The sequence below is a fragment of the Anolis sagrei genome, chromosome 3 (genome assembly GCF_037176765.1).
Source record: "Anolis sagrei isolate rAnoSag1 chromosome 3, rAnoSag1.mat, whole genome shotgun sequence".
Taxonomy (NCBI): domain Eukaryota; kingdom Metazoa; phylum Chordata; class Lepidosauria; order Squamata; family Dactyloidae; genus Anolis; species Anolis sagrei.
The window spans coordinates 33,999,170-34,015,504 of record NC_090023.1 but is presented as its reverse complement, the minus strand read 5'-3'; positions in this window follow the sequence as shown (position 1 = coordinate 34,015,504).

The following is a 16,335-nucleotide window of genomic DNA, read 5'->3' as shown; positions in this document are numbered from 1 at the left end:
GTTGCACATATAACATACTAACATTACTGCACTGCTCTATTTTTCAAATGTCTGCTCCCAGAGCCAGATTTTGACTCTCTTTCTAAACACTAAGAAGGAGGGGGTTGCCCTGATATCACTAGGGGGGGAATTCCATAACAACAATTTATTTATTTATTTGATTTATTTATAACCCACCTTGCCTTTCTCCCAAAACTGAGACAATTATTTTTCTTTTGAGTCTTTTCATTCACACAAAAACAAACATGTATTCTTCTTAAAAGGTCGCTATAAGAGGGCATTTTACAATTTCTCTACATCTCATCATACTAGAGCTGCCTCCTGCAGCATTCTTGGGTTTGTAGTTTAATGAGGCCCAGGACCTGCCTGGCTGAGCATTTTAAAGGCTTCTCCCTTAAACTACAAGCCCCAGAATGCAGGAAGCAGCAACTGGATTTAAAGTGTATCCATGCTTTACTGTGATGAGGTCCCATGACCAGTTCCTACTATTGGACAGAATGAAGCAATAAGTGGCAGGTGTTCAGAGCCATCAATGGCAGCATCCAAAATTATTCCATTTTGTCATATAATTAGCCATGGGGGCCCGAAATTAGCCTAATGCCTCAGGTGCACTGATGGATACTGCCTGCCCTGAAGGGAGATTTAAATGCCACCTTGGGTGACTTGTGAGCCAACTTGGTCTAGTGGTTTGGGCTATGACTCTGGAGACCAGGTTTGATTCCTTGCTCAGACAGGGAAACCTACTTCATGATCCTGTCCAAGTCACTATTAGCTCCAGAAAGAAGAAAAACCCCTGACAGATTTGCCCCAGAGTTGGCCTAAGTATAAAACAATTTCAAAGCACACAACAACTGGGCATCTTCTGTATATCAAATGGAGAGGGAATGTCATCTAATTTCCTACACCATTCAGTAAGGCTGGATTACACTGCCCTATAATCCAGTTTCAGAATACATATTAACTGCATTGATCTGGATTATAGAGCAGTGTAGACTGATTTAATTCAGTTTGATGTAGTTAATCCACATTTTGAAACTGGATTATTGGGCAATGTAGATCCAGTCTAAAATGGCTTGGCCCAGTTCAGACTCACTCTGAGGAAGTAGGAAAAGACATTCCCCATATGTTACAGCATGATCGGGACAACTCCATGAATTGCACATCTAACGTTTGTCTATTTGTATCTATTATGTTTAGAGTAGGATGTGGCAATCTCGAAACCAGGCGGACTCTGGAGAATGGGTATTGCATCGTGGCACCTTCTTTTTGGAATGCCCTGACCATTCCAATTTTGATATTATTCTGGCGCCAAGTATAGATATTTATATTTACCCAGGTTTTAATGTGTAATTTCAGTTTACCACCTGAGTTCTTTATCAGCAGCAGTACATGCTGAATTTCCAAACAGGGGACTGGGAATTGTACTAAAACCATTTCCAAGATCTAAGTATTGCACCTACAATTTCTCACTGCTTTGAGAAGTGAAGAGCCCATAAGAATATCATCAAAGAACATTTTCACATTCCTTGTCACTGAATCATTTAAAGTGGGAGGAAGGTTGATGTTTCTAGGTTTTTGCTAAAATTTCTATTCCGCAAAATTTCCATTCTAAATCTGCATTCCCATCATGTTTCAAATATATACCAGTATGTCAAGAGTGTTGTTGAAAAAAAGATATGTATGTCAGTACTTTGCTGGAATACTGAGAGATGATTTAGGAATTGAGATAGAAAAGTCTGGTTACAAATCCAAGGGTTTTTTTACATTACCAAAATGATTCCATTATATGCTGGAGTAAATGGTAAGAAGGAAGGCAAGAGAGGTTCAAGTTTATGAATCCTACATACTGTACTGAATTTTGTGTTCAGTTGAAGTTTGGCAATAAGAATAAACTGAAACACCTCATCAGTTTATTCCCATTGCTAAGCTTCAATGGCTCTTGTACATCAGACACCACTGCTGAAAACAGTGTGGTGTCCTGCCAGGTGGAGTGATTTTTAAAATATTTGTCAGCTTACCCAATGTGTTTTGAATGGACATAGCTGCCTTTTCTATACCACCAGCTTCTTACATCCCTGCGGCGATCTGTCTTTTGCTATGATCTCAGTCTCTAAGTCTCCTTGCCTCTACAGGTTAGAACACTGAGAAATACGTCATGCTATAGCCATGCTGACAGGTGTTGTAATCAGCGCTCTCCCCCTTCTCTCTCACTGGCACTTACACACACACACACACACACACACACACTTGATGCTTCATCCCAGAGGATATGAAGAAAGAATGCACTGCTAGACAGCTGAGCTCCTACAAATGATATCATCCTTTAGGACTGCAAAAACAGGGGCACAACTGCAAGCTGGAAAGATAATTCTATGAAGCAGTGCTAAGGAGGAATCACTTTGGGATGGGGAAGAAAGTAGGAAAGACTCCCATATTTTTTTTTTAAAGTTCATTTGGGCCAAAAGCTTAGAAGGATTGCTTTTCACACTATACAGGGTAAAGAAAGTAATGTTTAACCCCTGGTAATAAATGTAGTCATGTGTACCTGTCACAACAGTTTGTTATTTATAGAATGGTGACTGTGTACTACTTTCTGAAATCCTACTGTGGGGAATCTTCTTCTGCATTTTGTTTATTTGGGCTACCATTCTGTTGGTGCACAATGTGGGTGGTTGCAGCTTTTCCAGGCTCAGACATTGGCTGCAAGGAAAATCAAACAAAATGTACTCTAGAAGCAGCCTGTTTCTCCAATGTCTGCCTACCATCACAGCTATATTCCAACCACGGTCTTTTTCTTCTTCTTCTGCTACACTGCCTTCACTAACTTATTAGCCTCATGTCAGGCACCAGGGTTACAATATTATTAGTTTGTGCAAAATGTACATTTCATTTTTAATAACGATTTTATGAGATCCATATCTTAATATGCTTCATATTATATCCGTCTAATGGACTAAAATATTGGGCTTCACCCCAATATGAATTCATGTGTTTAGACTGCTAAAAGAATAAATAAATGTGCCCACACCAAATCAAGGCTATGCTTTCCCATGACTTCAAAATGTCTAAACTGAGACTATCATACTTTGGGCATATCATGAGAAGGCACACCTCACTGGAAAAGACAATGATGTTTGCTAAAGTAGAAGACACTAGGAAGAGATAAGGCAGTATTACAGGTAGTTTGACTCAATAAAGGGAGCCACGGCCTTGAGTTTGATAGAATTGAGCAGGGTTGTTGAAGACTTAGGGTTTTTCTTCACTGTAGAATTAATGCAATTTGATGAGTGGTCTGATGAGGCACCAGCACTCTTTGGCAGAAAAGGCTAATGGCTTTGTAAAACCACAAGTCCCATGATTATATAACATTGAGCCATGGCAATTAAAGTGTGGCGAACTGCAATAATTCCTCAGCATTGATGCACCTTTGGAAGTCTTCCATTCATATGGTTGCCATAAGAAAAAACTGATTTGATGGCAGTAACAACAATGTCACTATGTATTGTCGAAGGCTTTCATGGCTGGAATCACTCAGTTCTTGTGAGTTTTTTCGGGCTATATGGCCATGTAGCTAGAACATGGCCATATAGCCCGAAAAAACCCACAAGAACTGAATGTCACTATGTGTTCAGTAATGCTAGTATTGAATGCATATTACCAGCTCTTTTTTGAGACATTCCACATCTTTATATATTTCCAAACAGATGGGGATGCACAGAACTTGAAGGTTTTTGGTTTTTTGTAATTAAAAAAACCCAAATATTTAAGCATGCAAAACTGACAAATTTTCCCATCCCTATTTGTGCAGTAAAAGGTTTGTGAACAAGATTTGAAAAGCTACATGACATTCACATCATACATACACTGACAGAGATATGCTGTAAAAGATAAGACTTCCTTAGAAGCAATATTAATAGAAAACTGTTAGAAATAATAGCAGTATTTTACGTATTTCATTACACATAGAAAAGCAGGCTATACTTGTAACAAAGCAACAAATAGGAATCACACCTTGCTTACATAAAGTGAAAATGTGTTACAGCTCAGTGTTTACATATATAAGCAAATACCACGAGAGTGGATAAGTACCTTGCATCTCTTGAATAATGTTAAGGCTACTCAGATGAGCTGCAGCACTGTAATAGCACCTCAAATTAAAAACAATACATATAAATTATGTGCAAATAACAGATGCAAGGTAGTTAATGCAGCAATAGCCACAAGCCTTTACAATTGCTCATATACACTGATGCAGTTTTGTACAGATATCTGTCCCTCCTAAGTGTAAAGCCTTCTGTTATTACAATATGGAAATTCAAACTTAATTGGGTATAAAATTACACAATAATTAAATTGTGTGTAAATGTGGAGCATTCAAATGAGGCCTAACCAAATAATGCCTCGGACCTAAAGTATTAGCATAATACTGATGCCATATGGTTGTCATTCCTTTTCACATAACTGTCATTTTTTGTCTTGTCAGCTGCCCATGTCAACTTGCCAGATCATACTTGCACCACAGCCAAGCATTTTTAACAGCTGGCATAACCCCGCTGCACTGATGTAGAACTGGTTAGGCACCAGATTAACACTCAAAATGTAGTGTGCACTAGTACAAAGTAGAAAATGCAAGCAGCAGGTGTTAGGCTTTACATTTTGTATATAGTTTTCAAAACTCTATTCCTGTCATTAATTTTAACAAGATTTAGAAGGCATTCTATTAAGCAAATAGTGTGGTTCACAGATTTGAAACTCAAATCAGTGTCCCCACAAAGCTATTAAGGATAACACAACCCAACAAAAATTAAATTATTGGTGTCTTGGTTTTTTGGCCTGTCCCTGGGGTTATTTGGGGTGCTGATTCGGAGAACTGCATTGGATAGACGGAATCAGCTCTCACTTCTTAGATATGGTTATCATGATTTTCTATGGGCGAGCAGATGAAGGTGTATGGCATATATTCTGTATCCCAAAAACTAGAGCTGATAGGATTCCATTTTTGGAATCAGCAGGTCAAATGTACCCAAAAAGAGGACTAACATTTGACATCATGTAGCAGAAGAGTCCTTACCAGAAAGTGCACTATATCTTTTAAACATGAATTCTAACATATTTTGTACATTGAGCATTTAAATGTTCAGTAAGTTGCTGTGAAGTTATAAATATGATTATTTGTCTTCTATCAGCATAAAAAGTATTTTAAGTCAACAGGTAAAAGCCTGTATGATCCCTCTTCTGCAGCCTTCCGCACAATATGTTTCTTTATATATTATGACTTGCATGGGTGATAAGATATACAATGGGTCAATAAAATAATGGGATAAACACATGATTGTATTTTCTAGATTGCTGTGTTGCATTAACATTCCTCTCTTTTGTTAGTGCCTTGGAAATGGTTTGGTGAGTGGATGAAATTAGATTTAAAAGTAGGGCAAGATGCAATTAGCCACAGACAGAGCATTAGTCAATGTTGACAAAATGCAGTCAGCATCTGTGTACAATTCTAACTTCTCTCCGTGTGGAAATTATGTAGGAACATTCTTCCATGTCATTAGGCTGTAAGTGGATTAGCAGATTTCCTAGTAATTGTAATACAGCATTTTACTTTAAAGGCATCCCAGACTATTACAATTTTTAACGCAGTAGCTATAGTTCACTGATGTGTCAAAGTCTATGCCACATAAAATCTGCCAGCTAAAACCTATGGATCTATGCATCATTCCTACACAAACAGTGAGGACTGAATTAGGATATTACTCAAAATATTACTGCTATATTGTTGTGTAACGATCTGTATCTACGTACAATTTACTTGGAATGGCCTCCCATTTACTTTAATCACAAGAACCTCAGTTGAAATCAATGGGTTATATACTTCTTGGGCAATATATGTAGCACTGAAAGAATGCAAAACACATTTTCTGGGTTACAGAAAAACAAATACAGTATACAAATATTAGAAAGTAATGTGTTTGAAATTGCCCACAATTTCACAGTGGTGACTGATTGTGGCCACCAAATGTCTTTAGGAATCCTACAAGAAGCACATGTATACACAATACATGTGTATCAACAATACCCAAGGATAAATCTGTAATTCACTGTTAAACCCTTTAAAAGAGTGTGCACACACAAAAGAGAAAAAAGGATCATATATCATTTATCCTTGGTAACTCCCTACCCCTCCCCCCCCCCCCCAATTTTATTGTCTGCAAAAACAGTTCAGTTTAATATGGGCAGTATAATTTTTTTTCTCATTTAAATAAAGCATTCTATCTGAAAAAAAACGCTTTAATTTACATCAGTTAAACAATACGCAATATGAAATAACATACTGTATGAATGGCTTGACCTGATAATTCTTTCGAGCTACTTCAAGAATGGAAATTGGTATAAAGTAGAGCATCAGCTATTCATGTGTAGTAAATAATTTACAAAGTTTTAATTTGGTTGACACTTCTTGCCCTTGCATTAATCTTTGGACACTTGTTGAAGAGAAAGAAGGAACACCCACTGATAACATTGTAAAACATTCAGTGTATTTACTGAATTTTTCCATTGGCTTGATCCTTAACACATGCTTTCATGATGAAGTCATTAATGTTGAGTAACTGTAGAATTGATAGGGCAATTTGTACAACCAGAGAGTCTTGACATGTTTTTAGCAAATATTTTCAGATGCCATAGATAGATGCCACTTAGAATTTTAGCTTAGGGTTATAATCAAGTTCTAGCATGAATATATTAGTATTCAAACTTGACTGAGACTGGGAAAAGGTTAATAGGCATATTCAACATTACAAACACAGAGTGCAAGGATCATTTAGTGACACTAGGTTTCCCGACAGTTAGGAATTTCAGATAACGTTTCGTCCAGTTCCATAAAAATGCTGTGATGTTAGAACAGAATCACGTTGCTTTGAATTCTCATTTCACTGCTAGTTTTTGGAATGTAGTGAGATAACGAAGGACATTCTTTGTGTTATTAATATGTACATTACAAATACTGTTTGACTTCAGATTCTGATGTCATAGATTTTAAGCTTGCTTTTAAGAATTAACATAACGATCAATAATGCAATCCATAACTGAAACATAGCCCCTTATTTGTATGTAAAGTTGGGTTTATGACAACTTGGGAGTTCAAATGTGCACACCTTGGTCAACTACATTAATTTGACAAAGTATTTATTTATTAATAAAGAGCTTGGTTCTGACAAGTATTAATATATGTGTGAAACAAAACATAATTAAAACAATTCTGGGTTGTTGTTTTTTTCTCAAAGTGGCCTGCAAATTTCACTTTACCTCAATGATATGAAACAAAATAAAAGTGAACTGATATTTAATCATGTGCCTATGTAGATCACTTATTTTTGGTTATGTTCTAATCTGTAGGCATTTAAAAGTAACATTCAAGCCCTCAGTGGTGCAATGGGTTAAACCCTTGTGCTGACAGGACTGAAGACCGACAGGTCGGAGGTTCGAATCTGGAGAGAGCATGGATGAGCTACCTCTTTTGGCTCCAGCTCCCCATGTGGGGACATGAGAGAAACCTCCCACAAGGATAGTAACACATAAAAAACAACTGGGCGTCCCCTGGGCAACGTCCTTGCAGACGGCCAATTCTCTCACACCAGTTTCTCAAGTTGCTTCTGACATAAAAAATATATATTGTTAATTAATATTTTATTTTGCTGATTAACTCATACATTACAAAGATAACTGCAATCATGAAGTAGGCCTATGGAAACAAATGTACCAGATTTAAGAATATTCAGATGATAAAATCAAATGCATAATTGGTACAAAAAGAAATTGAAATCCTACTATAAAGTAATTTTTTCTGAGTAAGAATTTTAGCTCATTGTATTATAATGAATACATTATAATAAAATTAGCTTATTTAGATGAGAAATTATCTGCATATGAATATTGGGTTTATGCTAGTATGGTCTTTACTTTAGATGTGAATGGGCTGTTATATAATTGAAATTATGCAAAACTTCATTTTAGACAGGTTATTACTCTTCCTGTATTTCTGCTTTCAGAAAGGCTGAAAATATAATAGAAAGCTTCTCATTAAATTGTAGGCAAGATGGAAATATTGATAGATATATCTATAATAATTTTAAAGATATAGTTACATTACTTATAAAAGAGAAAGTGCATAGCATGGGGCTACTTCTGTACTGAATACTGTCATTAGCCATTCAGATGGCTTCAGTGGTATAGAGTGTGTTTTACCAGCTTCAACTGGTTTGGTAGTTCCTCTGCAGAGACAATCTGGCTTCAGTGATCCACTATATGATAATTTCCAAGCTGGACAGCTGCAGTTCACTCTGTAAGGATGCTCTTCAAGAAATCTTGTTGCATCCTATAATGTTAACCGGCACAGCTAGTTGAAATCATATTGCATATTATGCTTTTGAACAAGTTACTTCAGCTGCCTATTTTCTTCTGAACACATGTCAGGCTGTTGATACTTACCTTAGAAGTACCAATGGTTTAGCACCCACATTTTTGAATGAATGTCTCTTCCAATACCAGCCTGCCCATGTTTAAAAATTTCCAGAAAAGGCTCTTCTTAATGTATTCTGGTCAGGACAGATTTGTGATAAGGGAGATGGCCTTTTTTTGGTACTGGTTCTCATAGGATTGGATCATACACCCCCCCCCCCCCAAAAATCCTCCAGGAGTTCAAAAGTTAAAAAACAATCAAATAGTAACAGTGTGGTAAGAACAGAATTCAAACACAGTAAATACACTAAAAGGTCCTTTAAAACTCATATCCCCCCATCCCACCCAACCTCCTCAGAGTGTGCCCCTTCCCCTTCCCCTTCCCCAAAAGCCTGTCTTATTAATTGACAAATGCATTCTGAAGCCAACAACATTCTGGCTAAAAGTAACTAAGTGATAATAGGTTATGAAGGGCAAACTGACAGACATTAAAGGCACAGACGTACAATGATTCCAATTCAAATGAACTTTTCAAACTCTGGGAAGAAGTATATGCACACATTATGACCTCTCTGGAGCTAACTATGTCACTCTTGCTGTTCCGGGAACCTGTAGTTCTGCTGCCTTGTTTCATATTAAACTGATTCTTCAGCCAAGCTCCCAGGATGAGAACAATAAAATTCAAAATGCAAACACAGACTAAATATGTATAGATAGAAGCACCAGGATGGGCTTCTCTGTAATATATTGGTTATATGCATTTTTTGCTTCTTGTATATATCATGTCACCAGACCCAGAGCTAATACTTGTGTGTATATCGAATTGCCTGTCAATTTATGATAACCCTATTAATTTTATAGGATTTTCTTAAGCAAGGAATATTCAGAGGTGGCTTTACCAGTAAATTCTTATAACTCTTGTTTCCTCCTACAGTGGCAAGCTGTCGCAATTCATGGTTGATGGGTAGGGAAGGTTTACCAAGCCGAAAGGCACAAGCAAGAAATGATGGCTAACTTGCAATATGTAGATTGGATGTATATGCACAAAAAATGCTAAGTGCTGTCCAGGGTACCAGAAGGTCTAAGAAAGAATCAGAATGTATATATACCCCAGCTGAGCTAGCAGACTAAAAACTGTAACTTGATTCTTGCCATTCCTAAGAGTTAGGTCAATTCTCAAAACTGAAAATGACTAATGAATACCTTCTGAAAGTTCAGCACATGTTGTAACGGCATAAAAAAAGATGAAAGATATTAGCTTTCTGAACATGTTAAGATAGAGTTGGAAACTGAGAAATAGGAAATATATTAAAATGCTGTTCCCCACACTGCCTCAGTTTATGTTAACTGTAAAAAAATATCTCCAAGAGTGGTTTACCCAAGTCAGCAATCTAAACCAGTTCTTGTAATTAATATGTCCTTTTGTTGCAGGAGTTGCTATAAAGGAACCTTAATGCTGATGTAGTCTATAAATGGACATCACATCACTTAAGTTTAACTACAGTATAAGACACCATCAAGACACTATGTGGATCAATGTCCAAAATACAGGGTGTGGTAAAGTGGGGGCTGTATTCCAAAAGACAACTTTTCCAACCTTTATCGGAGTGAAACAAAGGGAATCAGAAACAGAGAGAAAGAAACGATGAAGAAAAACTACAAAGCCTAAAATCTCTTATTTATCTTGGCAAGAGGATTTAAAGAATATGTAGAGCTAGGAAGTGAACAGATAGCCCTGAGGCTACATACTGCAGCTCTCCAATACATCTGTTTGTAGTCTTGCAATATTAACTTCCGCTTGCTCTCAGTGCCAAAGAAGCAAGCCAGACCACCTGCACTTAAGAGAAAAGCCACCAGTTTTCCAGACACAAAGACAGAAGTACATGGGAGCTTTAGCTCCCAAACAACATCACATATGGGAGAACAGCTACATTTTGATGCCAGTTCTAGATCAAGGGATGTATTTTTCAAAGCAAGAGACGTTTGGAGTGGGAGCCCAACTCCCTCTCTATATGAGAAAAAATATTTCAAAAATATAGTTCTTTTTCCACTACATAAGTGCCCTGTGCAGAGACTCTTGTATGGGTCCTTATTTTCCTTAATCTTTATCATTGACCAATAGATTAACCCTCTCCCTTAGGCTACAATCTATGGGTCAGATAGAAAACAGTGTTCCCTCTTTGAACTCTTGTCACTGTTTTAAATCCTGGTAAAGGTCCAACAAAGAGGCAATCACAGTAAGACAGGGGACCTGTAGAAACAGAAGCACCCAAGCAATCAGCAACGTACCAGTGGACCCTTCAATAGTTTGATCACAACTTTGGAATGGGTCTTGGAAAATGCCCAATGAAGTCAGTCACTAACACTTGCCTTACCTAATAGATCCAGAAATTGAAGGATGAAAACAGGTAAAATGTAAATAGAAAACAATTATTTTAATTAATTTAATAAGACTGGGTTTGACAAGTGCTTAAATAATGGAATAGTTTGATTCTAATACCAACCAAGATAAATTACAGCAGAATAAATCAAAAAGGAAAATCAAACTAGCATTCCTCAATGCGTGTATACTTCCCAGAACTTTGTGATCTGAGTTTCTGTCCATCTTATGGAGATACTTTCTTCACATTGGCTAAAAAGACATTAAATATCTACATAAGTCACTTATGCATTTGCTGAGTTTTTATAGCACACACAAAACATTTCTGTCCCAACAATTGAGACAGAGAGCAACTGTATTCCTCAGCTATGGCATAAAGGCAGCATCATGGAAAGTCTCATTGTTACTTCAACTGGCAAACAGAAATTCTTACCAGAGGATCAGAAGGCAGGTACTTACATTTCAGTCACAACTACAACCCTAGATGGACTGTCGATGGACTGTCACCTTGTCGTGGTGAGGGGGCTTGCGTGTTCCGATGAACCTGTAGGCACAACAACTGGAGTCGTGCACTCCCAGGAGTGGCTGCGGGGGAGGTTCCAGACCAAGCACAGTCTGAAGACCCAAAGACCTCAACGGCGGAGCAGGCGGAGGATAACATGGCACATGTTACAACGGCTGCGAAGGCGGAAGAAGGCTGCAACAGACTGAGAAGCCACGGTCATTGTGTTAAACTACATCACCAGTGGAACCTCACTCTGTGAAGTCTGTGTGTTGATCAGTTGTGCACTGACCTCCACACATTAAAAAAACCCACGCACAGGCGTCTTCCAAAGAAAATAAAAACCAAGCAACCAAAGTCCCATGGCGATCAGCGAGTGGCGACGGGGGCAGGACTGTGAAATCTGGAAGCCCCTAGTCACAGACTGGCACATGGGCGGTGGGTACGGACTCAGTCGTTCTACCTCAAGGTCCGAGGCAGTTGAGTAGTTCGGCAGCTGTATCCACGACTGAGCAGCCCTATTGAGGACCCACTCTGCTCACCCCACATGGGGAGGGGGCTAGAAAAGGTGCCCCAAACATAGTCTGCCTCACTCATCCCTGACTGGACTGCCGCGTCCAGTGGGGTCACCACCCTGCGGCCAAAAAAGAAAAATGAACTTCGGTACGTGGAACGTACGGACTCTGATGGACAACAGTGGCAGTGAACGCCCCGAACGCAGAACTGCCATCATCGCAAGGGAGCTGGGACGCTTCAACATCGACATAGCAGCCCTTCAGGAGACCCGGAGAGCAGGAGAGGGACAGCTGAAAGAAGAAAAAGGAGGCTACACCTTCTTCTGGAAGGGACTGCCCAAAGAAGACCAAAGAATGCACGGAGTTGGCTTCGCTATAAGAAATGATCTGATGAAACATCTGTCCGAAGCACCCACTGGTATCAACGAACGTCTCTCCACCCTCCGAGTTGATCTTGCCAAAAACCAACGGGCAACCATCATAAGTGCCTATGCACCAACACTAGACGCTGATGAAGACATCAAGGAGAAATTCTACTGTCAGCTGGACACCGTCCTATCGGGGATACCTAAGGAGGACAAAATCATTCTCCTGGGGGACTTCAATGCAAGAGTCGGGCGAGACCTCGACCTGTGGCCAGGCACCATAGGAAAAGACGGGGTTGGAAACAGCAACTCAAATGGCATCCTGCTTCTCACCAAATGTGCGGAGCACAACCTTGTCATCACCAACACGCTCTTCCGCCAGAAAAACAAGTTCAAGACATCATGGAAGCACCCCCGGTCAAAGCATTGGCACCTCTTAGACTATGTAATCACACGCGCCAGAGACCGCCGTGACGTGCTCCTCACAAGAGCCATGATAGGTGCTGACGACTGCTGGACTGACCACAGGCTAATTCGATCCTCGATGGCTATCAAGATCGCCCCCAAGCGCAGACTCCAAGGAAGGAAGACAAGGCGCAAAATGAACACCCAAGCCCTTCAGGAGCCCTCCAGGCGAGCCCATCTCCAAACAGCACTCAAGGACCATCTACCCACAGAACACCCCGAAAATGTTGAGGAACATTGGAACAAACTGAAGACCTCCATCATCCAAGCCTGCGAAGAAACTATTGGATACCAAGCCAAGAAACATCAAGACTGGTTTGATGAAAATGACATCGAGATCCAACAGCTAATTGACAAGAAAAGGAAAGCCTTCCAAGCATGGCAGAGAGACATCAACTGTGCTGCTAAGAAAAAGATCTATGCTAGTGCAAAAGCTGAGGTCCAAAGAAGGACAAGAGAACTCAAGAACATCTGGTGGACAAAGAAGGCCGAAGAAATCCAACACCTGGCAGATACCCATAATGCTCAGGGATTCTTCAAAGCCACAAAGGTCATCTATGGACCAAGAAACCATGGCATACAGCCTCTACGCTCATCAGATGGAACCAAACTCCTGAAGGACCAAAACTCAATTGCACTACGTTGGAAAGAACACTACCAAAGCCTCCTGAACCGCAGCTCCAATGTGGCCGACGAGGTCCTCTCACAAATCCCACAACAACAAACCAGGGATGAGCTTGCAGCACTGCCTAGTTTGGAAGAAGTCAGCAATGCCATCAGCCAACAGAAGAATAACAAAGCCAGTGGACCAGATGGGATCCCTGCTGAAATCTTTAAAGAGGGAGGACCTGAGCTAACACACCAACTCCACCAGCTCATAGAAAAAGTGTGGGTGACCGAGAAAATCCCAGCAGATTTCAAGGACGCCACCATCATCACCCTCTTCAAAAAAGGGGAAAGAACAAACTGCGGAAACTATCGAGGTATCTCCCTTCTAACCTCCGCTGGGAAAATCCTCGCAAGAATCCTTGCAAACCGCCTTCTCCCCCTCTCAGAAGACACCCTCCCAGAATCCCAGAACGGCTTCCGCCCCTCCAGAGGAACCGTGGACATGATCTTCACTGCACGACAACTCCAAGAAAAATGCAGGGAACAAAACCAACCCCTGTACATGGCATTCATCGACCTTGCAAAGGCATTTGACACAGTGAATCGCAGCGCTCTCTGGACCATCCTCCACAAAATCGGGTGCCCTAACAAATTTGTGAACATCCTGCGGCTCCTCCATGATGACATGATGGCAACAGTCTTGGACAGCAGTGGCTCCCAAAGTGACCCATTTAAAGTGGAATCCGGTGTCAAACAGGGATGTGTTATCGCCCCAACTCTATTCTCCATCTTCATCGCTATGATACTTCACCTTGTTGATGGGAAGCTTCCCACCGGAGTGGAAATAATCTATCGGACAGATGGCAAGCTATTCAACCTCAGCAGACTGAAAGCCAAAACCAAGGTTACAACAACATCTGTTATAGAACTCCAGTATGCTGATGACAATGTCGTCTGTGCGCATTCAGAAGAAGATCTACAAGCCACTCTAAACACCTTCGCAGAAGCATACGAGAAGCTCGGCCTGTCACTGAACATTGAGAAAACCAAGGTGCTGTTCCAGCAGTCGCCAGCCAATCCCTCTCCAATGCCAGTAATACAGCTTAATGGTGTCACATTAGAAAATGTGGACCATTTCCGCTACCTTGGCAGCCACCTCTCCACCAAAGTCAACATCGACGCCGAAATACAACACCGCCTGAGCTCTGCAAGTGCAGCATTTTCCAGAATGAATCAAAGAGTGTTTGAGGACCGGGACATCCGTAGGGAGACCAAGGTGCTTGTCTATAAAGCCATTGTCCTCCCAACCCTGCTATATGCCTGTGAGACGTGGACAGTCTACAGACGTCATATGCAACTCCTGGAACGATTCCATCAGCGCTGCCTCCGGAAAATCCTGCAAATCTCCTGGGAAGACAAGCGGACAAACGTCAGTGTGCTGGAAGAAGCAAAGACCACCAGCATTGAAGCGATGGTCCTCCAACATCAACTCCGCTGGGCCGGCCACGTTGTCCGGATGCCTGACCACCGTCTCCCAAAGCAGTTGCTCTACTCCGAACTTAAGAACGGAAAACGGAACGTTGGTGGACAGGAAAAGAGATTTAAAGATGGGCTGAAAGCCAACCTTAAAAACTCTGGCATAGACACCGAGAACTGGGAAGCCCTGGCCCTTGAGCGCTCCAGCTGGAGGACAGCTGTGACCAGCAGTGCTGCAGAATTCGAGGAGGCGCGAGTGGAGGGTGAAAGAGAGAAACGTGCCAGGAGGAAGGCGCGTCAAGCCAACCCCGACCGGGAACGCCTTCCACCTGGAAACCAATGCCCTCACTGCGGAAGAAGATGCAGAGCAAGAATAGGGCTCCACAGCCACCTACGGACCCACAAGGAAATCCATAATGGAAGACCATCTTACTCGTCCAACGAGGGATCGCCTAAGTAAAGTAAGTAAGTAACAACCCTAGAGATGGCACCCTGGAAATACATTTCTGACATGCATATGAGGTCCTGTATCAAAGTTATTCAGTTCAACACATCAAGAGGCTAAAGTGAATTGCTAACCCCAAATAACTGAATTATGATGAATAGTAAAGCAACACTTGTGAAAATTTTATAGCTTCAATCAGATCTATAAATAAGTAATAGAATAGTAGTAATAGAATAAGTAATAGTACACCAAAAGAGTTGAAATTTAGAAGTTTTTGTTTTGAAAAACAGAATTTTCAACATGAACATCTTTGTTTAATTATAGATCATTATAAGTTAATTTCAGTGCTATTTCGATTATATAATCTATTGATCATGTTCATAATCAATTCTAGCTGCAGGGGTTTTCACCACGTAGTTAGAGGACATCACTACTATAAAATCAAACCAATATATTCCACAGTGCCAGGGTGCATTTGTCTATACACATAACATGGTTTTACAATACCACTCCATTTTACCAGAATATTTCAAAAGAAGTACAGTACAGGAAATGAAATTATCAGTCCATCTTCTGTCTACGTATAAAACTGATGATGTATTTCATGTGAAAAGAAAGAAGGTGAAGTCTAGAGGCCTGACACCATGCGAAAGAGCAGAACTCAATTGTATTTCTGAAATACATTTTGTCCTTCCCAACATGCTTGCTTTTATTCTCTCCCTCCTTCCTGCCTTTTTCTCAGAACAATTTGGCCAGTGCTTGCAGAAGGCTGTTCTAGCCTCAGGGATTCTCACACATACTTCTGTTGACAGAGAGTTCCTGTGTAGCAAGCTTTCTGTTAAAAGGTCTATTTGTGTCCTTTTATATTCTGCCCCAACATTTGGAAGATTTTCTAGCTGCTTGGTTTCTGCTCTTGCACTCATGGAAAACTTGAATTTGGGATTTTCTCGCAGAACAGGGAAGGTAAAACCATCCATGACAAACTTCTTATTTCTGTTTTCTTAGTTCGTATCTTTCTATTTATATTTATTTCTCCTAGTAATAATAAAATCTTTTAATTAGTAATCAGGAGCCTTTAAAGGGTCTATAACACCATGACTGGAAACTAACAAGCTTGT